The 24,734-nt window shown below is 47.4% G+C and overlaps 1 pseudogene; it reads left to right on the forward strand.

The window, feature by feature from the left end:
• Positions 1-18,745: 18,745 nt before the first annotated feature.
• On the forward strand, positions 18,746-22,873 carry LOC137205110 (methionine adenosyltransferase 2 subunit beta pseudogene; annotated as a pseudogene).
• The last annotated feature ends 1,861 nt before the right edge of the window (positions 22,874-24,734 follow it).

Here is a 24,734-nt window from a genome sequence, read left to right on the forward strand (position 1 = left end):
CAGCCCCGAGTTATAAGGTGTTCAGGAGATTTTGTTGTACAGAAGGGTGACAAAGTACAGATGGTCAAGTGACTTAGGTCACGTGAGACCACTAGCTTAAACTGGAAGTGAGACAGGCTGTGGCTACTGACCCATGCAGCTCACACGGTCCCCGGACTGTCTGACCGCAGCCCCAGACAGAACGTCCTTGCGTCCTGGGGTCTTGGGAGACCCATCGTTCTCCTGTGGCTGGTGTAGGGGTCTGTGTCAAGATAAAGAGCATCGCACTGAATTGTTGCTGTTTCTTTACAAATACAAGATAATCGCGAACCTTGGAGGAATTCACGGTGGGAGCTGCTGTGGAGACACAGGTGACAACAGCGGATATGCTGGAGGAGGTGTCACTTCAAGGGGGACAGTCTCCGTTCTTCCGCAGCAGAAACAGTAGGAAGGCCTGGAACAGATCTCCTTGGTTCTCAGAAGTTGTTACGTAACTGTGGGCCGCGCAGGCCGCGGCGGCCAGCTGCCTTGAGACCTTCTGCGCTGGCTCCGCTAGGCTGCGCTTGGACTCCGAGCATGCAACACTGTGAAGCTCTGGGGGGAAGCTGCATGAGGGCTGCCTCAGGGCCGGGGTGCCCCTAGCAGAAGAGAAATACCTTTCCTGCTTAGGTTCAGCAGGACTAAAATTTCCGATGATGCGGGAGGTCTCAGCTGAAGTCCACTGGCCAGGAGAGCATCCAGAGCTCCTGGGGAAAGAAGCCGTGAAGAAAGCAGGCGTCGCCTGGTGACCGGGACCCAACGCTCCCCCACAAGATGGGTCCGAGGCGCCTCTGCCCCCGCAGCGGGGAGCTGAGCGCACCGGGAATAAAGTCAAGCTGCGCGCGCTCAGAAGGCACCCACGCTCGGCGGTGCTACCAGCTTCCTGTGACAACCCCTCTGGCCTGTGCGACGCTCTAGACCTAGCACAGCAGGGGAGCGCTCGCCCCCCGCCACGATGCCTCTTCTCCCAGTCGCGGAAGCCGTGACAACGGAAAACGCCCCCCCCCTCCCCCCGCCTGTTCCAGCGAGGGGACGCATCAGAGGTCCCACTCCTCCCCCAGCCGTGCCTCTGCGAGCGGAGCGGGACAGGCCCTCGAGGACAAGCTCTCAGGATCCTTGGGGGATTGAGGTGTGAGCAGGGCCAGGAGATGGGAGCAGCGTAGATGCCGGGTCTCCTGACAGCGTGGCCGGAACAGCGATCAGGAAGTAACTCTGTGAACGGACGGGACGGTGGTGGACTCGTACGTGTTTATCAGCCGGCTCCCCAGGAGTGAAAGAGCCCTGACCGGTAGGCGTGCCGATCCCTGCTGAGCAAATGCCCCCCCCACTCTGGCCGATGTCGAGCAGCCAAGCTGATGTCACTGAACGCAGGACTCTGGGAAGAGACGCAGCAGCGCCTCCAGGCCCAGGACACCCTGGATGCAAGGGCGCCCGTGGGAGACTCGGAGAGCAGCAGGCGCCCCAGAGGAGGGCCCCCTGCGTGAGGCCGTGACACGGAAGCTAGGGGGAAGCAGCTAACGTACGGTGACAGAAAAGCCATCAGCGCTGCGTGGAGCGGGGAGGGGCAGAGACCGACAGGCGAGGAGCGCAGGGAACCTTCGAGGGTGGTGGAGACATTTCCTATTCTGGTTGTGGTTGTAGTTGCACTGGTATAAATTTGTGGAAACTCACTGAAACAATCCTGAAAATGAATGCGTTTTTGTTGTATGTAAATTACATCTCAATGAAGTTGACTTTTTAAAACACGTGACACCCCTCCCAAGCAGCTAAAGATGCAGGTAGGCCGATTTCCAGGACTGGGCCCAGGGGTAGGAGTGAGATCCGACGCCCGTTAGCTCAGCACAGCCTCATTCCCGCCTCTGCCACAGCGACTTGCAGACTTGCCCCCAGTCTCGCCCTATTGTTTTCCACTATGACTAGTTCTAAATTCCGTTGGAATTGATGAAAGAAAAGAGGTTCGTCAGGCTCCTCTGCTGGGCCCTCCTCACCTTCTCTCCCTGGACATCAGGCTGCCCTGGGCTGGGCCCTCTGTGACCTCACCTGGACCTCACTTCAACACTGTCTCTACCCTGAGACCCTGTATTGGTTTCCTGGGGATGTTTTCACAAAGTTCCACAAACCTGCTGGCTCAAAACAATAGGAATGTAACCTCTCACGGTTGCGGAGGCCAGAAGTGCAGGGTCAGGGCTGGTCCCTCCTGAAAGTCTGATGGGGAGGCCACCCCCGGGCCCCTCCTGGCTGTGGGAGGGGCCTGCAGCCCGTGGGGCTCCTTGCTCTGCAGACGCATCACTCCCGTCCCTGCCCGACCTTCACACCACCTTCCTCTCTGTGTCTGTGTCCCCTCCCTTAGCTTAATTACATCTGCAGAGACTATTTCCAGATAAGGTCACATTCCGAGGTTCCAGGTGTACATGAATCTGGGGGAGACACTATTCAACTGACTACAACCCCCAAACCGTGTCTACAGTCCGGACCCCTCTCTGGAACTCCAGACATAAGGATCCCTGCTCAGAACGTTGAGAAGAATCTCAAATATCTCCTGTCTAAACCCAAACTCAGTTTTCCTCCCCTAAACTTGCTTGTCCACAAGCTCATTTCAGCAACAGGCAACCGAACCCCTTCCACCCCGGTGGCACAGGCTGTGGCCTTGGGGGCACTCCAATCCTCTCTTCCTCCCCACCAAGCACATGAGCCAATCCCCTCGGCTACCTCCTCGGGATGTAACGTAACTCCTGTATCCCAAATCCCTCAGCTTCTCACTCCTTCCCTGCCGGCCACTTGGACCGGTGCTTTCACCTTCCAAGGGGTCCCCCGCCCACTCCTGCCCTCTGCGCTCTGTCCTCCACGCAACAGACCTGTGGGACTTCTACAGTTATTCGAGTCATGTCTGTATTCTGTTCGAAATCCTCCAGGGTGCCCCCAGTACACGTCTGCACCCTAACCATGACCTACAGGGCACCCTAACACAGGACCCCCCCCCACGCTCTCGCCCTCCCTGCTTTATCTCCCACCCCCTCCATTGTTAACGCCCGGGACCCTGGCATCCGGGCTTTTCCTTGAGTCTGCTCAGCACATCCCTGATTCAGGGCGTTCGTCCTTGGGATTTCTCTGCCGAGAACGCATCCCCCAGACAACTTCGGGGGGCCTTAGGTGTCTGCTCCAAGTCTCCTCCCTCCCTGCCCACTGGCGGGCAGTCGATCGGCTCCAGGCCCATTCTGCTTCACTGTCCCACCGGTCGTTCCTTTGTCTGCAGCCTCTAGTGTGCACATGCCCCAGAGAGAAGGAGGCTGCTGACTCCTGCAGATGCCCAGTCACCTGGAACAGGGCCTCACCACCGGCAGGGGCTCCAGAAAGGTTTGCTGAGTGAATGGATGACTGAAGTATGATCGGCACGCAAAAATTAAAGAGTGTGGGTTTTTCAAAAGCTTATCTCAAAAGTGCTAAAAAAACAAAAAAATCTTATCTCGTTTTTGCAGCAATCTTGAGACCTGATCAGGTCGTAGGTGGGGGAGCTCGCCACAATCTGGAACAGGCCGATTTTGTGATTTGTCATCTCGAAAGGGGAAGAGGTTTTAAGGTGAAGAGAAATAAAAGTAGGTGGCCTTCCTGTGCGACATGTGCTCAAAGCTCAGTGGGGCCAAGCAACTTCCCTTCCAGCTTGTCCTCCCTCTCGACCCCTCGCCTGCCACCTTACCAGAGGCCACAGAGATGCTACGACCGTCTCATCAGATGAAGCTCCTTAGTTTGACGGAATACACGAAGATTGGCCATTGGACAAACGCATCTCGGGGAAACAGATGGAATCCCACACTGGGCTACATTACTTTTGGATTTCCTTTTAAACTTAAAATTCCCCCTTGGTTAAACAAAGATTACAAGCCTAGGACATGAATGTAAATAACCAGTAGGACACTGCAGGACGTGACTGGAGTGGGACGTGACTGGGGTAGACGTACCAAGACAGAGGTCCTGACTGGACTAGGGTGTAATACAGCTCAACAGACCTTGGAATTAGATCAGCATCTGAAGCTTGGCTCTGTTGCGTATTAACTGGGAGGTCTGTGTAAGTTACTTCATCGCTCTGAGTCTCTGCTTCCTCGTGTGTGACGTATGGGGACATAGCCACCTCCTAGGGAAGCATTTGACAGGTAGCGGATGTGACAAAGTGAAGACCTAAGAGGGGGAGGAACAGACAGGTGATGCCTAAGTCATCGTAAGAGATGAATGACGTAGATCTAATTTATGTTGGTCCAGCTTGTCAGAAGACTGTGAAAGACTTCCACTGAGCAGCTAAACTGCAGCTCCAGACCTGAAGCTGATAATGCCGTTTGGGAACCATCTCTTTAGAAGGTTAATAGGAGGGCTTCCCTGGTGGCGCAGTGGTTAAGAATCCGCCTGCCAATGCAGGGGATGTGGGTTCGAACCCTGGTCTGGGAAGTTTCCACATGCCGCAGAGCAACTAAGCCCGTGTGTCACAACTACTGAGCCTGCGCTCTAGAGCCTGCAAACCACAACTACTGAGCCTGCGTGCCACAACTACTGAAGCCCGCACGCCTAGAGCCCGTGCTCCGCAACAAGAGAAGCCCCTGCTCGTCACAACTAGAGAAAGCCCAGGCACAGCAATGAAGACCCATCGCAGCCAAAAATTAAATAAATAAATAGCCCTTTAAAAAAAAACGTTAATAGGAAAATTACTCATTCAGGTATGAGGTTTGCAGATACAACCATTGTGTCAGCCAGTGCTTTACAGAGGAACCCCCAAAGTGGAGGAAGTAGGTATGGAGGAACAAGAAAAGAAACAAAACAGCCACGAGAGGTGGGGTGGCCGCTCCTTTTCCTACCACCTGGCGGAAATCAAGGCTAGTTAAGGGGACGCCAGTTTCCATTCATTTGATTATTTAGCAGAGCCTAAAAACTTCCCCTTCTGAAGAGGAAAAAAGAATATCCTTCACCTGCTATTCCGTGGAAGGAGGGGGACAAATCCAGTTCCCGCTCCCATCTGAGGTCCTCCAGTGAAGGAGTCGCCCACTCCGTCCTGCCCACGCAGCGCGTTCCAAGAGCCCAGCCTGGATGCAGCTCTTGCTTGCCCGCCAACCTCACTTCTCCACTCATCGGCTGATCCCTATTCTTGGTGATCTGGCCCAACACCGATGGCTACTTCTGCTCTCATCTTCACCTCCAGACCAAAGCCATGGTGGATTCAGGAACTCATGGCAACCTTGTCTGCGCAACCCTGGCCCCAAGGAACATGCTGCACACATGACCCAGAGCCAACCTGGGTCCCTGAAGAGATACTGCTGATCTGTGACCTCTGTCTGGAGGAAAGAGGGCAGTGGGATCTCGCCATGGCCCAGAGCCTTGCATTCTGAACCACACAGAGGCCCACACCAAGAGGCTGCTGTGGTCGACCACACTTGGCCCGCAATTTCCATGGTCCCCAGGTTCCTAGATTCATCAAGGACACCCAGTTGTTCCCAGGGATGCTGATTTCTCCACGCTGACCACTGCAAGATACGACTCCTTGTTAGAAGGAGGGGGTTCTCTGGACGTTAGCCCAGGCTGTAGCCTCTCAGCAGCTAGAACGTCCGTTTGCCCCTGAGTCTGGCCTACCCTGACTCGGCTCCATAGCCAAGGACGCAGCACCTGTTCCCCTGAGGGTTGCCACCATGCGCTACAGGAGGACACACGTTAGGAGGGTCCATGTGAAACAGGAGGCCTTGCCTCGGGGAGATCCGCAGCACCGGGCCCAGAAGGTTCCATTTTTAAACCAACTCTTCCACATGATTCTGATGTTGGCTGAACTGAAGAACCACTGAACTAAATAACAAGTATTTTTTTTGGTTTCCTTCCAATTTTAAGTCTCAGATTGACCCTCGTACATTATACTTTTCCATGTACAACAACGTTCATTGATACCAGCAACTGATCTGAAATGACTACTTTAAGCCTACATATTTTGTTTTGAAAATTTCAAAGTATCGTATCTTAGTAGTTTGCATTTACCTTATACTTACAACTCCTCCCCCTCCCATCATCTGTGCAACTATTTTCATATATTTTACTTTTACATATGTTATAAACCCCATTTGCTATTTTTGCTTTAGTCAACAATCTTTTAAAAAGCTGTAAGAAAAAACACTTTAAATATTTACTGTTATTGTTTCTGGTGCTCTCCATCTCTCTGTGTAGATCCAAATTTCCATCTGGTGTACTTTTCTACAGCCTGAAGAACTTCCTGCAACATCTCTTGCAGCACAGGTCTGTTCACATAGTTATCTCAGCTTGTTTGTCTGAAAAAGTTTAATTTTTGCCTTCGGTTTTGAAAAATATTTTGACTGGATTAATAGATTGTTTTTTCCTTTGGGTACTTTAAAGGTGCCACCACACTATTACCTTCTAGTGTGCTGAACATCTGACCAAGAAATCTATTGTAATTGTTTTTCTTCTTTTTGTAATGTTCCCCACCCCCATCCCCACCCCCGGATGCATTCCATATTTTCTCCATGTCTTTGGTTTTTAACAGTTTAGTTATGATATGTTTAGGCAGGTTTTTGTGCTTTTTGGGTTTAGGAGTCTACTTATTTATTTTTGTATTTCTACTGTCAGGGTTCTCTGAACTTCATGGATCTGGAGTTTGTTATCTTGCACTATTTTTCGAAAATTCTTAGCCACTATCTCTTTAAATGTTTCTTCTGCTCTATTCTTTCCCTTTTATTTATTATACGGGGGCTCCAACTGAATGTGTTAGATTATTTGATATTGTCCCAGAGCTCTTGCTGGCCCTGTTATAGTTTTTTTCTTCAGTCTTTTCTTCTTTTCGTGTATCACTTTTTACAATTTCTGTGGACCTATCTGCAAGTTCATTCACCTTTCCTCAGCTGAGACTAGTCTGCTGGTAAGCCTGCCGAAAGAATTCTTTGTTTTATATCATTTCTTTTTCATTTGTAGCATTCCTATTTGTCTCTTATAGTTTCTGTCTCTCTGTTGAAATTTCCCATCTGTTCATGCATACTATATATCTTTTTCTCTAGATAACTTAACATATTTATCTTGGTTATTTTATTTTTATTTATTTATTGGCTGCCCTGTGCAGCTTGTGGGATCTTAGTTCCCTGACAAGGGATCGAATCTGGGCCCACGGCAGTGACAGCACCGAGTCCTAACTCCCAGGCTAACCAGGGAATTCCCTATCCTGGTTATTTTAAAGTCCCTATCTTAGACTTCCGACATCTGGGTCATCGCTAGTTCTGGCTCTGTTGGTTGCTTTATCTGTTGGCAATGATTTGCTTGGTTTGGTTTTGCTTTGCTTGTTAAAGTATCAACTTTGGATTGACTGCTGAAAACCATGCATAAAGAAACAGTAGAGACCAAAGTAAGTAGTTTTTATGCTCATAACAGATCATTGTATGTGTGGTTCCAGGGGTGAAGAGGTTGTCTATCTAGTCAGGAGTCGGGCTGGATTTGAGATTTTTGGGTCTTTAATCATTACTTCCAGTGCACTACAGGCTGCCTTCCCTTACAGTGGGTAACGTGCTGGTGGGTTTCTCTCAGTGTCCCTGCTCCATCCCCCCCCCTCAGCCATTCCTGGGTCCCTGTGCCAGACCAAGGTTCTGTCTCCTGCCCGTGCCCCTCCTGCAGAAATAGACGGCTACTGTTTATGATTCGTGCTCAGCTCCTGGTGGTAGGAGGAGGGATTTTCTGTTGTCCTGAACCTTAGGTAAGCCCTATGAATCTGGGCCTTGACATAAGGCAGGGGTCCCCAACCCCGGGGCCACCAACTGGTACCGGTCCGTGGCCTGTTAGGAACCAGGTCGCACAGCAGGAGGTGAGTGGCGGGTGAGCGAGCGAAGCTTCATCCGTATTTACGGCCGCTCGCCATTGCTCGCGTTACCGCCTGAGCTCCGCCTCCTGTCAGATCAGTGGCATTAGATTCTCATAGGGGCACAACTCGTACTGTGAACTGCGCACGCGAGGGATCTAGGCTGCGTGCTCCTTATGAGAATCTAACGCCTGATGACCTGGGGTGAAGCTGAGACGGTGATGCTAGCGCCGGGGAGCGGCTGCAAATACAGATTATCGTTAGCAGCGAGTCTGACTGCACAGAGACCATCATAAATCAATCGCTTGCAGACTCATATCAAATCTTATCAGTGAGCGGCAAGTGAAAACAAGCTCAGGGCTCCCGCTGATTCTGCATTCTGGTGAATTCTATAATTATTTCATTACATATTACAATGTAATAATAATAAAGTGCATAATAAACATAATGCGCTTGAATCATCCCCAAAGCACCCCCCACCCCCACTCTGTGGAAAAATTGTCTTCCACGAAACTGATCCCTGGTGCCAAAATGGTTGGGGACCACTGACATAAGGTTTTCAAAGCATTCCTGCCCCTCCTTCCCATGGAAGCTCCACTCTGCCTGTATTTGTGGTTGGTCTTGGGGGGGAGAAAGTTTCCTGTCCCACCCCTAGCAGCAACAGATCATTGTCTGTCCTTGGACAAGAGATTTAACAGCTCTTCTCTCAGTAGCTCAAGGCTTTTGCTTCCCGGCAGAAAAGGGTAATGGGAAAAGGACAGAGTTTTATGTCTGTTTCCCAGGACCCTGAAGTCCTCGTGGGAAACTGTGCCACTGAGTGGCCTCTCTCCAGGGTCCTGCCCCCAAGCACTCCTGTGATCACCTGGAAAGGCTGAAGAAAAGAGCCTGCAAGCAAGTATGAACGTCCCTGTGTCCCAGGCCCTGCTGTTTGAACCTGATCTTCCAGCCCATCTCTGGCCTTTAAGGATCCTTTGCGATCAGCTGCTCTCTTTGCCACGGTTAAGACAGCCAGCTCTCTCTCCTTCCCGTGCCGAGCCTGGGATGCTTCATGCATCTCATCTCTCTTCTATGGGGCTCTCCCTCTCTTCGGAATTCGGCCCACATGGCTGTCTTGCACCTGAAGCTCCCTGAAGGGCTTAAGAAATGCTGTGATTTGACAGATGACCTGGAGTCTCCCTGTTGTTAGGATGGGAACAAATCTCTCCTGAGGCTTCCTTCATCGTAAAAGGAGGTGGACGTCTAACATCCGGCATTTAATACTAAACACCTGCGTGATTCCAGGCGCTGCAACAAACAAATTCAGCCCCTTCACGGAAGAAGTTCACGTTTTAACGTGTGTCCAATTGCCCGCCTCCTGGGGTCTCGGTAGAATCCAGAAGGGCCCTGAGCAGGCTGAGGAGATGATGCACCAGGGTCAAAGCTTAGTGGGGTTGGGAGGCACCTGGAGTCACCTGGCGAGGGTGACCAGAGGCTGCAACCCAGGACGGGCAGAAGGTGAAACCAGGGGCTAGCTCTCCGGAGCAGGGCCAGATACACGAGAAGCAGCAATGAAAGCTATGAATCAAAGAAAGGAGGTGCGGTCCACATACACAATGGAATACTACTCAGCCATAAAAAAGATTGAAATCCTGCCAGTTGCAGGAACATGGATGGACTTGGAGGGTATTATGCTAAATGAAATAAGTCAGAGAAAGACAAATATTGTATGATATCACTTACATGTGGAATCTAAAAAATACAACGAACTTGTGAATATAACAAAAAAGAAGCAGACTCACCGATATAGAGAACAAACTAATGCTCACCAGTGGGGAGAGGGAAGGGCGGAGGGGCAAAATAGGGGGAGGGGAGTAAGAGGTACAAACTGTTACGTATAAAATAAGCTACGAGGGTATATTGTACACCATGGGGAATACAGTCAGTATTTTATAAATGGCGTAAATAACCTTTAAACACTGAACCGTTACACTGCACACCTGTAACGTATACTATTGCAACTGCACTTCAGTTAAAAAATTAGATTAATGCATAAGATGAAAGGAACAACACAGAACAAAGACAGCCCACAAGCAGATAGTTAAAGGACTGGCCGCGTCCTAAGATGGAAGCCCCTCTTACGCGTGCTGCTTCAGGGGGTACGCTGTCCTCGGCTGGCTGACTTAGAGCGCTGCAAGTGCTGATAGGCGGTCAAGACAGAGCCAGGGTGGCCGGAGAGGACGGGGCCCATGGACCCGTCTAAGCAGCAGAGGCAAGAACGTTCTCACGTGGTTGTCCTCCGGTCATCTGTTACGGGCCGAGCTGTGTGTCATCTCTCTGTTCCATGAGGAGTCCCGAGTGTGGTCATTAGGGATCAAAGTGTGGAAGAAAACAGAAGACATGTCTCCTCCTACCAGAAGTTTAAAATTCAGGCCTTGTGAAGCAGCCTTCTTTGATTAGCTGTGCAACAGCCCGTTCTTAGATGAGAACCCAGAAAACCATCATTTCTAATTCTGAGAGTCTCGTGCTTCTCAAATTTAAGGAGCACATAAATCCCCTGAAATCTCGTGAACGCACGGACACTGGGACCACAGCCCTGGGGTGGGCCCGAGAGTCTGCATTTCTAACAAGCCCTGGGAGACACAGTGCTGATACAGTGCAGGGACCGCTCGCTGGGCAGCAAGTTTCCAGAACACAGACCGGGCGCTGATCTAGGATCCACCGAGCGCTCTTGGAAGGTCTGCAGCCCTCCCAGCTCTCCCACCACTAAATAAACCCTGGGAGGGGCAAGAATGTGTGACTAGAAACTCTGCAAGTTGACTAAAAGGATGTCTCAACTTGAGGACCTGAAACTGAGGCTTTTGTGAAGGGCCTCGCTGTAGCAACCGGGACTTCCCCAGGTTTCCAGGACAGAGCTAACACACAGCAAGAGCGCTGATGGAGTTCCATTAAAGCAACTGTCAAGCACCCACTCTGAGCCAGGCACTAAGCATTTTTAGGTATGTTGCTGCCCCCCATGTTCATTATTTACTCACTTTTCCACATTAATACACTCTACAAATGGGACAAAATACAAGCCTATTGTTTGTCAATTTCAGTTTGTCTGCACAGCTCTAATCCTTCCCCTAACCCCTGGAATCGACCCTCCCAGCAGAAGGACGTACCCTTGTCACTCCATTACTCACAATCCCCGAGTGTTTCTGCTGTGTGTTCTTCTATATTAAGTGACATCTCAATCAGCGGAACAGTTTATGCTAAAGCCAACCAGACATCTGCTGCTATCGGTGAGATCTTCTAAAATTACCACTTACTTGAAGATGTGTACACTGGGCACACATCTTAAGAAAGACCAGTTCCCAACGTAACACAGAACTCGTGGGGCCTTATTTAATAACAGATCTGTTGGCGTGAAAGTTGTCACCAAAAAAAAAGTTCCTGCTGACACTTGAAGTGGGAATATGGTCCGTATGAACCCGCTGTCTTTTCCTTAGAGGTTCTGTTATCAGCCTCTCAGTGGCAAAAATTATTGAACACTTAATTTCTATTAGGAGCAATGATATTCAGCTTTTCACTTTAGATAAAATCACAGTTCCAGGCTCCAAGTCTCTAGGTCCCAAATCCATCTTTATCCAATCATTAGTTCCTCGAAAAAGCTATTCCTAAAAATCACTGTAAATTCAGCCGTGAAATGGTGGGTCTTGTTTGGAATTTTCCTCTGGGAATCAAAGAGGACCACGTACCCTGCCATCCCCCAGTGCAGCGCTGCCAGAAATGCAGAGTCCTTCCACGGGCGAGGTGGAATTGGTGTGCTCAAATGCCCTGCTTCTGTATACATGTCCGTACACATGCACAGGGCAGATTCCAGCTCCCCACCTAGTTGGTTTCCTTCGTGAACGAGACTGGAGGAGACCCCTCGCACTTTCAGCAAGCCCCTTACGTAGCCACATCCTCTCTCCTCTCGTGGCGCTCCAAACGGGGGAGCCCTGTCAGCTTGCCTCCCCAAGTGATGGCAGTGTGGGCCAGGCCCGGGAGGGACACGGATCTGGGCGAGACATGAGGCTGCCACCGTAGCAGAATCTAGCCTACCCTGAGTGACCTGGTTGGTTTATCTTAAGTGACAAGTTTGGAAAACTCAAAAGGTGAACTAAGATCTCCCTAAAGAGAAATGATCTAAAATTTTCTTAACTTCTTAGAACACTTCTTCAAGAGGCGTACTTCAGTGGCTCTAAAGCAGGGTTATTTTAGTCCTTTCTGGCCCTTTGAAGAGAGTGGGCTCCACCTCCTAGAGGGTATTAGAAAAGCTGCACTCAATTCTGGGTGCCATGCCTGGGTCCCTACCTCTGCACCCAGCAGTGTGCTAATAAGCACTTTGCATGGGTAATCTGCTGTTTCCTCCACACACCTACGAGGAGGAAACATTACAGCTGAGAGCAGAGAGGAAACGTGCCCACAGTCACATGGCCAGGAAGTAATGAAACCAGGATCGGACCCCAGGACTCCGTTATGTTCTTAGTAAATGGAGTACTTACAACATACTGACTTATCTCTATACCCTCACCCTACGTACAGAAGACATACCATCTGGAGATGCTGACTTTATACTGGTGGCCCCACAGATCTTTGTTAAAATCCACACATATTGCTTAGGAATAATAAGTCTTCGAAAACAGAGGTGAGGGGGAGACGATGAATTGAGAACCCACTGTGTGCTGGGTGCTGCTTCCTTGCTTAGTATTCACAACCTTTATGCCAATGAGGTGCTATCTCCATTTTACAGATGCACAAACTGAGGCTTGGAGGGAGATTAAATAACTTGGCCCTAATACATGTACTGCATATCAGAATTAGATTTCAGTCCAAAATCTGTCCTTTATGTGTCCCATGCTCTCCCCACACGTGATGGTACAAGGTGTTTCAGAAGTGGATTACAAGAAAGCCAAGTTTTTCTGGAGGTTGCTAGAAAGATCCGGTGCCTGGCCAGCTGCATCATGAGGAATAAGGCCACGGGACACACCAGGGAGGAGAAACGCTGTAAAGGGAGCCGAAGAAAGCTCGTCTGCTTCGTCTTTCCATCCCACGGCCAGGCCCACGCCAGAGCAGAGCTGCCTTGTCTCCCTCTCCGATCTGACTGAAATCAGAGTACTTTTAAGGGGAGTACTCAAATCGGGTACTCTTAAGGAGAAATCAGAAATTTAACTGGTTTTTTTTTTTTTTTTTTAACTGGTTTTTTTATAAACTGATGAAGTTTTATTTTGGACAGAAAAAGGCAATTTAACTGATGGCCAGTTTTCCCACTAATTCTATTCTCCCCTTCTTTCTGGACACAAGGCACTCAGCTGGGGAACAAACTTTCAAAAACTGGAGAACCAAACCTGATTTCTATCATGGTTACTTTTAACTACGAATCAAGTAATGTTAACTAAACTAAACTAACTAAACTAACTAAAACTAAACTTAAAACTAAACTTAAAATATGTAAAATAGCCTATTAATATTTTTATACTTTTTGCATGATGAAGTATATTGGGTTATATAAGTATGTTTTTGTATGTTGGATCTGTTGTGTTTGAGAAAATCTATTATTAAAATTAGTTTTACCTGAAAAAAAAAAAAGAAGCATTATTATAGTAGCTACTTTGACGTCTTAGTCTGAACATTACGATTATTAATTAATGGATTTGCATTTTAAACATTTTCCATGTTAAAGTTTCCAAATCTCTTATTTAAAGGTAAAATTTAATTAACGAGAGCAATCCACCTATGAGTCATCTTACTAAGCAGGGCTTTACCGCATACAAGTATGGTGAATAAAGGCTGATGGACAAGGATACCTACAGTACGGTTGCTATCATATAACAGAACACGCACTTAGCATATAAATTATTTCTAAAACCACAGAGGCCAAACCACAGTGGAAAATTCAGCTACTCTGGAGAGAAATAGCAAGATTATCTTCTGCAAAGTTTCCTATTCAGGCATGCATTCTAAGGTGGCCTATATTTCTAATGCTTCTTAAAGCCCACACGACGAGTTAGTCGCTATGAAAAAAATGTGTATTTTTGGAGAGTTTGCCTCTCTGGCCCTGTATTCAATCTCACAGACAGGCTTTAAATATTGGGAGATATTTAAAATATTTCACAGCACTACAGATCTCACTCCTTTTTCAACATGCAGAGATAGACCTCAGAGAATCCTGGAGTTTTTTATCAACTCGTTTTTTGAGAATTACTTAAGGAGTAGACATCACCTATAAAAATAGCCTGATATATATATATACCTCCCTCCCTGCCTTTCGGATTCTAGCAACCTCAGAACTGGACAAGGGAAAATCTGCTGGATTTTATATCTTGAAGCAAGTAATTTAGTAGATGATTTTGTCCACACCACAGCAGTTGAGAATATTTCTTCCCAGGAAGTTTCTGCGGCTAATTGATCCCGAAAAGTCAATCACTGATAGAAGTGATAAGACAACTGTGTATGGTGGGTCACTACTGTATCAGCTGATGGCCCAGTCTCCTAAGAGGAAGACAAAGACAGCTTCACATTCCTTCCCTGCAGGAATCATCGATCCCCACCCCCCACCACCACCACCCTGCCCCCCGTGGTCACTCTCCTTCCTGGGGTCCAGCCCTTGCGCTTTCCTGCCCTCTCCTCCCGCCCCCCTCCTCCCGACCCATTTCTCTTTTTCACTTTCTCCCTTGTCTGTCTCCTGTGCTCTCCCTCTCCATCCTTACTTGACCATAATGAATCAACCAATATTTATTTCTTTGTTCTTATAAAGTTGGCCATTTTATAGCCTTACAGCGTTATAAACTTACAGAGTGTTTAAACACTCTATGGCCAAGTTTTTAGAGTCTTCTGTTTTCTCAGTAAAAACTTTTAAAGGTTCTCTGCTCTTTCTTAGGAGACCCATTGCCAAATGTCTGCAGAAGCCCGTGGTAATTATTCTTTTCTTTTTCAAAGAAATGGAAATAGCTGCAGATCAACTGCACCTCCTTCTCTAGTGCTAAGACTTCAGAACGCATACTGGGTAAATGACCTAGTTTGACTCGCTCCTACTACTAGGCATATCACAACGGATGATGTTATTTAATACCTAAACATGGCACAGTTTTAGGTGGGTGGTTTTTTTTGGGGGGTGGGTGGTTTTTTTGGGGGGGAGGGTTGCTTTTAATACATTAATTTTAGTAATTACTCTCAGTAACTTTGAGCAAGACTCACTAGACAACAGTATGCACACCATGTTTTCTTAGAATATGCTGGCTGCTCGCGGAGAAGTCCCATCTGCTTTCTTTACAAAATGTTGCTTTCTTCTGCCCGGCGGTTACACCTTCTGGGCAGCATGCTGACGCAGCAACAGAGGCACGCAGCCCAGCAGCTTCCCCCAGGGCAGCTGTTAAAGGGAAATTCTTCTTTGCAAATATGAGAACTTGATTATATGTCATGGGCAGATAAGTGGCTTTCCATTCCCCCTCCTCAGCCCCTGAGGCACCCTGAGAGGCCTAGGCTCCTACAGCCCTGTGTGAAAACACGGAACCAAGGGTCCAGCACCCTCAGCTGACTCGTGAGAGGCAAAGTCCACAGGAGGGGCCGAGCTGATAGGTCCAGAACCCAGTTAGTTTGACTACAGCCCAGGATTCCTTCTTTCAAACAGACCACTTCCAATTTCCAATGAGCATTCGTTCCTCATTATGTTTGTTTGCTAATTCCACCTAAAGTATATATCCTACTGGGCAAAAATTGACCAGTTCTTTTTCCTGTTTGGTTTCCAGTTCTTTTTCTCTAATTATTAGAGAAATGCAAATCAAAACTACAGTGAGGTATCACCTCACACCCGTTAGAATGGGCATCATCAGAAAATCTACAAACAACAAATGCTGGAGAGGGTGTGGAGAAAAGGGAACCCTCTTGCACTGCTGGTGGGAATGTGAATTGTACAGCCACTATGGAGAACAGTAAGGAGTTTCCTTAAAAAACTACAAATAGAACTACCATATGACCCAGCAATCCCACTACTGGGCAGATACCCTGAGAAAACCATAATTCAAAAAGAGTCATGTACCAAAATGTTCATTGCAGCTCTATTTACAATAGCCAGGACATGGAAGCAACCTAAATGCCCATCGACAGACAAATGGATAAAGAAGATGTGACACATATATACAACGGAATATTACTCAGCCATAAAAAGGAACGAAATTGGGTCATTGTAGAGACGTGGATGGATCTAGAGACTGTCATACAGAGTGAAGTTAAGTCAGAAAGAGAAAAACAAATATCGTATATTAACACATGTATGTGGAACCTAGAAAAATGGTACAGATGAACTGGTCTGCAGGGCAGAAATAGAGACACAGATGTAGAAAACAAACGTATGGACACCAAGAGGGGAAAGTGGCGGGGAGGTGGTGGTGATGGGATGAATTGGGAGATTGGGATTGACATGTATACACTCATATGTATAAAATGGATAACTAATGAGAACCTGCTGTATAAAAAATAAATAAAATTCAAAACTTCAAAAATAAAATAAAATCATATCCACCTTCATCACACACACACAAATGAGTGTTGGTGAGCATGTGGGGAAACTGGAAGCTTCACAGACTTCTGGCAGGGATGTAAAATGATGCAGCTGCTGGGGAATGCAGTTCAGCAGTTCCTCGAAATACTAAACGTGGGGTTATTGTACGACTCAGAAATTCCACTTCTAGGTATGTACTCAAGAGAAAATGTTCTCCCAGAAACTTGTATGTGAATATGGTGCGAATATTCTTAGTAGTAGTATTCATAACAGCAAAAAGTGGAGACAACTCAAATGTCCATCCGCTTACGAACTGACATATCAAATATGGCATATCCATACAGAGTATTATTCGGCAATGAAAAGAAATAAAGTAGTGATAGATGCCGCGACACGGATGAACCCTGAAAACATTATGCTGAGTGAAAGCAGGCAGTCACGAAGGAACACATATTATAACATATTGTATAATTCTATTTATAAAAGAGGCAACTCTCGAGAGTCAGGAAGTGGTTGTCTTGGGGGAAGGTCGGAGGGGTGGGGAAAAGGGAGAATGACTGCCGATGGGTATGCGGTTCTTTTTGGTGGTGATGAAAATATTTTAAAGCTGACTGTGGTGACGGTGGCACAACTCTGTGAATAGACTAAAAACTGTTGAACTGTACACTTGACATGGGTGAACTGCATGGTGTGTACATACCTCAATAAAGCTGTTCAAACTACTGGAAAGCGAGAGGAGCTGCATTACGGCATGTTCCGGCCTGCAATGCACACCCTGACCATTTTCTGGCCCCGAAGTTTGTCTCAGCTATTCCAGCTTGTTCTTTGGTGAGTTACAACCAGCAACTGGGTGTGGGACTGTAGGCTGCAGAGAAAGTATTTCTATATTTCTGCATGGTTAGGGCTTACGGAACAAATTTTACTGGGACCTTGGACAAAGGGCAGGTCTTCACTGAATAGAGATTCACCTTTCTCATGATCTGTGCTTACATTTCAAAAGGGTTTGAAGCCCTGGAGCCATGGAGATATTCCAGCAATCTCTCCTCCTGGAGACATTGAATTACATTCCAAAGAGTAAGAACCCAGGAGCCTTCCCCCTTTCTCCCTGAGGAGGATTTACTTATACTGGGAGAATCAAGTTGCTTTCCCTCTCTCAGGAGGAGAGAGGAACAATGTGCCTATAAGCCTGCAGATTCTTATTTCAGGGTTTCTCACCTACAGTACAGACCCCCGAAAGGGGTAAGGTGACAGCAATCTGGCCCTCACCACCTCACCACAGAAGGGGAAACACTAGAGCAAAGGAAACAAATCTGGTTATCGCTCTTAGGGATAATCAGTCCCTACCCAGGAAACCCCAGCTCGACTTTCAGGACAACACAAATAACCATGGGCGTGGAAAAATTACCAAGGTATGTCCACTCCGGCCCTCGCCACCATCAGAATCAGGTCTAGGCCACTGTACAGATTTCAACCAAAACTTCAATGCAAATCAGTACCCGATGTGTCTGCAGCGAGCAGCCCCACTCCTCAGACTCCACAACTCGCTCTCTGAACTACGTCCTGGTTCTGCTGGTGGATAGAAGCCCTGCTCATCCTGTCAGAAAATGCTGAGGTCCCACCTCTACAACTTACACAGTCTTACCGGTAAAAGAGGAATAAGTAATTCCCCCTGAGCTGTTGGGAGCATCTGTCACTGACCTAAAGGGACGGCAGTGACTGAAACAAAGTTCCTGCCTGGTGAACGCCCATCCTCCTGGGAGAGTGCTCCACCAACTGCAAAGGTTGTCTTCAGCTGTTTTTGCCTATTACTATGAATGGTGGTTATTAGTAACAGTTGCCAATGCAAATCGTTTTAAGAGGCAAGTAAAAACAAATGAGAATACATCTATCATTCCTTACATTTCTCTGGCATGTACTAAACAGTCTTGCTGGCTGAGAAACTTTCAGGGAGGGGTCTTTATAAAGGTCAAATTTAATACAGTCTGATTTCTGATGAAGGAGTAAAGGCAGTTCGGTGGAGAAGGGATAGTTTTTTCTCCACTGGTGCTCGAACAACTGAGCATCCAAGACGTATAGGGTTGGCCAAGAAGTTTGTTCGGGTTTTTCCATATGACGTTACGGAAAAAATAAAATTAAAAAATAAAAATCCTGCTGCGGTACCACCAGGCTGTTTCTTTACCCATCTTCCTAGGCTCCTGGCTGGTTTGACGCCTGATTCTCCATCCTGTATCTCTCCAAGAAACTGCATTTCTGTCTAAGTTAGGGATAGACTGAGACTGTTGTCTGCAACCAGGAAGCTTGCCATTGAACCAGAGGGTACAAAACAAGCAGCTGACGGCAGCAGACTGCCGAGTGCCTCTGTGACGCTGAAACCCCTGGAGCAGGCGTGATGCCCGGGAGACGACCAGATGTGTCCCTCTGGACGGGTAGCCAGCAGGCCGCATGCCCGCTGCGTGAAGGCTTGTGAGAACGGGGAGAAGACGGGTGCCAACGGCACTGCGGACTCTCCCACCAGAGGTTCTCAGGATTCGAGTTTCATGAAGAAACTTTCAATATTTCTCATTTGATCTACAGAATCTGCTCAAATTTCAGATGCCTACATATTTTCAATGACCAACGCTCCTTGATAACAGACTTAAACTGTTTTTCCGTCTCCACTGTTTTCCGTTGGCTAGACTCCTAGCCTACTGACTAGGGCAGGGCCTCGCTTAGCAGCCCGTAACATCTGGGATTACCTTCTGCTAGAGGAGGGATACGAAATGGCCTATACAAAGCTAGCTATAAACATACATATTCTGAAGAGACACAAGAGCCCAGCAAACTATAAATTTTAAAAGTCTGACAGATCGGCCGGCCCGGACCTAGGGGAGGAGAGCCGAGGGCGCTGGAGTGAAAACGAGTCTGCGGCGACGCCAACACGGCGGGCACGGCGGGCGGGAGACGGAGCTCTGTATCCACCTTGTCCCCGTGAACTGCCCTTTGGTGGAGGAGGAAGTTAGCAGCCCCAACTGGCGGGTTCCGATTACTGGTGCCACCAGGCTTCTTCGCAGAGCTAAGAATTTAGCAGAATTTCAGCAGAATAATCGGCATGCCGTCGGCTGTGGTTTTAGAAGAGCAAGACCAAAATCTGAGCAGCTTAATCTCTTGGAGTCTGAAGCAGTTCATCACATCACTTATGACTTTCAGCCCCGTGTCCTAGTACATTGTGCAGCAGAGAGAGGCCAGATGTTGTCGAAAATCAGCCGGATGCTGCTTCGCAACCTGACGTCGATGCTTCCGGGAACTCGGTGAAGAACGCAGCTGCAGTCGGAGCATTTCTAATCTACATTAGCTCCGATGATGTTTTTGCTGGAACAAGCCCACCTTAGAGAGAGGAAGACGTACCAAGTCCCCTAAATCTTTATGGCAGAACAAAACTAGAAGGAGAAAGGGCCATCCTGGAGAACAATCTAGGAGCTGCTGTTTTGAGAATTCCTGTCCTGTACGGAGAAGTCAAAAAGCTTGAGGAAAGTGCCGTGACCGTTATGTTTGATAAAGTGCAGTTCAGCAACAAGTCTGCGAACAGCGACCACCGGCAGCAGCGGTTCCCCACACACGTCAAAGATGTGGCACTGTGTGCGTCAGTTATCACAGAAGAGGATGCTGGATCCATCAGTTAACGGAACCTTTCACTGGTCCGGCAATGAACAGATGACTAAGTATGAAATGGCACGTGCAACTGCACATGCCTTCAAGCTCCCCAGCAGCCACTTGAGACTGATAACTGACAGTCCTGTCTTAGGAGCACAACGACGTCTGAGAAACGCTCAGCCTGACTCCTTCAAATTGGAGGCCTTAGGCATTGGCCAGTGAACACCATTTCGAATTGGAATCAAAGAATCACTCTGGGGCTTCCCCGGTGGCGCAGTGGTTGGGAGTCCGCCTGCCAATGCAGGGGACACGGGTTCGTGCCGCGGTCTGGGAGGATCCTACGTGCCGCGGAGCGGCTGGGCCCGTGAGCCATGGCCGCTGAGCCTGCGCGTCCAGAGCCTGTGCTCCGCGGCAGGAGAGGCCGCAGCGGTGAGAGGCCCGCGTACCGCAAAAAAAAAAAAAAAAAAAAAAAAAATCACTCTGGCCTTTCCTCATTGACAAGAGATGGAGACAAACGGTCTTTCATTAGCATTGTGTGTTGTTGTTGTTTAAATGAGATGTGGCACTTTTTAAAGAAAAAAGGAAGCCGTTCTGTACCAGTGCTCTTAATTGTGACTCACGATCTTTCAGGTGAATGATGCTCTTGCACTGGTGAAACTAAGGAAACCAAGGACAATAATGCCTTGTTTGAAGTCATGAGTTTTCTGTTTATCATTTTGTTCTGGCTTAACTTGCTGTTTGAATATAGTAAATTATGATTCTCAAATATTTGAGAGCCAGGATGAAACACGTCTGCTGTAGACTTTTTTTTTTGGATGAAATGCATTGTTCATTCCTATAACTAACCTCTACATTTTCAGGACTTTTGCATCTGTTGGTCCTTTTCTGTTTTAAAGTGCGTTAAATAGTATAAAACTCATTGGTGTTCATTATTTGCTTTGCTTGAGCTCAGATCAAAATGTTTGAAGAAACTTTATTTTTGCAATTGAAGTGCAGTTTTTCCGCTTGAGATGTTTCAACTTGTCATGTATACTGGAACTCCTGCAGCTTGATGCTTCCTGCTTCTGTAGCGGTGAGTGGTGAGCCTTTGAGAGAACATGTGTATGTATTTTTTTAATATATATGAAACTGTCCTTTTCACTCCATGTCACCAAGTGATATTTCGTATGTGTGGTTATACTAATAGTAAGGAGCCTTGTAAGTCTTTTGACCATTCATGAACAATAATAAATAGGTACTGCTGGCATGATAAAAATATAAAAAATAAATAAATCTGACAAATACCACAAACATCGCAAAATACAGGAAAATAAATATTTTCATTAACTGCTGTATTTTTGTAATACATTTTTCCTACATTGCTTTAACGGCACACTTTCTGATATCACCTCTTCATATCAGAATGACTTAAAAACATCTTCCTATGGAGATAAAAAAATAATTTTACTCTAGGATGACTGATCAAAATGGTTTTTCAATTACTGACATATTTTAAGAGTTTCATCGATGGATGAGTTCAATTACAATTCATTTTGGAAACGTCATGCATGTAAGTTTTAGAACTGTCAAATTTTGGAAAACTTTCGAGTTCTTTTTTCACATGGGTTTGGAATTTATAGCGTTTCAATTTTTTTTCAGTGACTAGTAACATTTTAGTAACATACATGCTCTCTTTTAATTATGTCCATTCATCAGTTTTTCATTAATGTTCTTGTCATACAGCATATCATAGTGTTAATATGGTCTGCATCAATATATTGTGTCAAATCAGTAGTAAACCTAAATGTTTTTACAGTGTATTTATATGATGCACTCCTCTTCATTCACTGGGTTATCGAATAATACAAGAGCCTAGTGATTATTTCTATTCAAAATCTAACTCATGAATTACTACGTTTGGTACGATCTGAGAAAGTATCCTGTTACAATTAGCTTTTAACTCGGGATAACTTCTGATGTTCCATCATCTTCATCACACAGACCCCCAGCAGCAAGACTGAACAAAGATGCTCACCCTGTACATTCAAGCTTGAACCTCACCCTTAACAGCTCAGCCTGTAGTGCACTAAGAAATTACTTTTTAATCCCATAATTCTCTTGTGAAAGGAACTACAACACATTTTGGGGTGTTAAAATCATAGTTGATATAAATTTTTATGGCATACTGTGACTTTTCAAACAGTCTGGGTGTTTTTCATTCCATTACCACACCAGGTCTCCTTTAAGTGGTGTGCAGTCACAGCTAGAAACCCCCGTTGGGACACCACTGACGGGGACACAAGGAAAACCCAGACCATGAACACGTTACACTGCGGGTAGCTCGAGGTGGGGGGAAGAAGGCTTGGTGGGAAGTGGCATCTGAATCAGGCCTCGGGAGAGGAACAGAAATTCATCTGCCATTACCCAAGGCACTCTCTCTTCTCCTCCCTCCACATCCAAGTTAAACTACGTCCCGTGACTCTTACCTTCTTAGTAAAAAAAACCATTAATATTTACTGAGTATTATTTGCCAAGAACACTGCTCAACACTCTGCATACGTTACTTATGTTACACAACAACCGCCCCGTTCGGTCAGGCAGTATTCACTCCCCCTTGTACTGAGCAAACTGAGAACATTGATAATAAATAACTTGCCCGACAGCACTCAGCCAGGAAGTTAGGTGTCCAGGATGCTGATCTGTGCAGTGGTTGCAACATGTACACCCAACCCGTCTGCTACTCAACCCCCTGCACCTCTGCTGCCCCACACTTCCTTGCTGGTGACACCCTTCCTCCTCAGAAGGGCCCTTGGCTCATTCCCCGTGAGTCCGGCAACCCTGGGCAGAACCCATCAGCCCACCAGTTTCCAGGGAACCGAAGTCCAAAGATCATCTCGGACATCATCTTTCTGGTGGTCCTGCTGTAACCTTCTCACAGGGCCCGTGAGCAGCACGCGGTGGCACAGATGTGGTATTTCCCAAGTCCCCGTTGCCGACTGTGCACAGAGCGTGCGCGCACCGGCACAGCACCTGGCACCCAGCACCTTAAACGTTTGTAAACATCGGCTGGAATTCTGGTATACTTCCCCCACAACGGGATGTGCAGGGAGTCAAAGGGACAGATGACAAGTACCTGGCACACGAAGGAGACAAAACACTTGCTTCCTCTAACCTGGGCCTTGAAAGAGGAGAAAGGGTAAGCGTAGCCCAGGTGTGTGCAATGGGGAAGAGGGGTCAGGGAAGGTGGCACCCCAGCCGAACAGCCAACGCACCTGGGGCTGCAGGAGCGCCTGCCATCGAGACCCAACACCAGACTAAGGATGGTGGGCGCAGCACAGCATTCTGTATACCAAAATTTCAACAGAAGATCAGATAAAAAATCACACATCACATGGACTGAGACAGAAAGGGGAGAGAAATGCTAAACGCCTGAAGTAAAAAGGGAGCTCATTCATCAAAAACCTCCATTTCGGAAGAGCTACCGTTCAGTTTTACAAACTACAAATGATTTAAAAGAGAGTTTAAGGTCCATATCCAATAGTCTAGTGATTTATAAAACATGCCCAAATTGGCTTTTAGCAACTAGAAGGGTTTGAAAATTAAACATTTACGGGAAAAATAATTTCATTATCAAACTGTAAGATTTCATAAATTGCCAAAACAACAAACTCAGGTGAAAATATCCAAAATGACCCCTGTATATAAGGCATGGCCCAGACACCTCTATCCTGCTGCTCCCCTGTCCCTATTCCTCTCCATCCACCCTGAGATGCAGGCCCGGGAACCCCCTGCCCTCTCTTCTCCTTCCTGGTTCCGGGGAAGCAGGCCCGACTTTACCCAGAGTTACCATTCTGCAGAGGCAAAGCCCTGGTAAAGGCCCAGTGTGCTCCAGAAGATGGGGAGGGGTCCACAAGTCCCCTCCCACTGCCGGTAGCAGCACAGACTGCCCCGCGGAGACGTGACGTGAGCCTGATGCCACGTGAGAGGCCAGACCCATCTTACCTTGCTTTGCGATCCATTTCCGACAAGGCAGGAAGGTTGCTTTTTTTTTTTTTCCATCAGGGTAGAAATTCTATGCTCAAAATTCATTTTCCCTCCTAACTCTGTAGTTATTGCTCTATTACTTGTAGCAGCCGGTCAGGCAATTTCATTCTCATTCCTTTAAAATGATCACTAAGCAGGATCCACCCAGCTGTGGGCCTGGCTTTCACTCATCCAGACACTCAGGTGTCTCTGAACCTGTGCACGTTTCTGCCAATGTTTCCTGCCTCAGTTTTAACCCTGTGGATGGACACGTAGCTGCTGCAGTCCTTAGTCAATCCTCTGTCCGCATCTCCTGACCGTTCTGTTTCCACCTTGGTCTTTTTGCTACACGTGCAGGGAGTTCTTTACCTTTGAGGTTACTAATTTTTTTTTTTTTTTTTTTTTTTTTTGCATTATCCCATCATTCAATCCGTCCACCGAATGACTTGGCGCAACAATTTTTTAATCAAAAATCATTTTGGGGGCTTCCCTGGTGGCACAGTGGTTAAGAATCCGCCTGCCAATGCAGGCAGGGGACACAGGTTCGAGCCCTGGTACGGGAAGATCCCACATGCCGCAGAGCAACTAAGCCCATGTGCCACAACTACTGAGCCTGCGCTCTAGAACCCGTGAGGCCCGACTACTGAGCCTGCGTGCTGCAACTACTGAAGCCCACACGCCTAGAGCCCGTGCTCCGCAACAAGGGAAGCCACTGCAATGAGAAGCCCGCGCACCACAGCAAAGAGTAGCCCCCGCTCACCACAA

The sequence above is a fragment of the Pseudorca crassidens genome, chromosome 13, assembly GCF_039906515.1.
Source record: "Pseudorca crassidens isolate mPseCra1 chromosome 13, mPseCra1.hap1, whole genome shotgun sequence".
In the NCBI taxonomy this organism is placed as follows: domain Eukaryota; kingdom Metazoa; phylum Chordata; class Mammalia; order Artiodactyla; family Delphinidae; genus Pseudorca; species Pseudorca crassidens.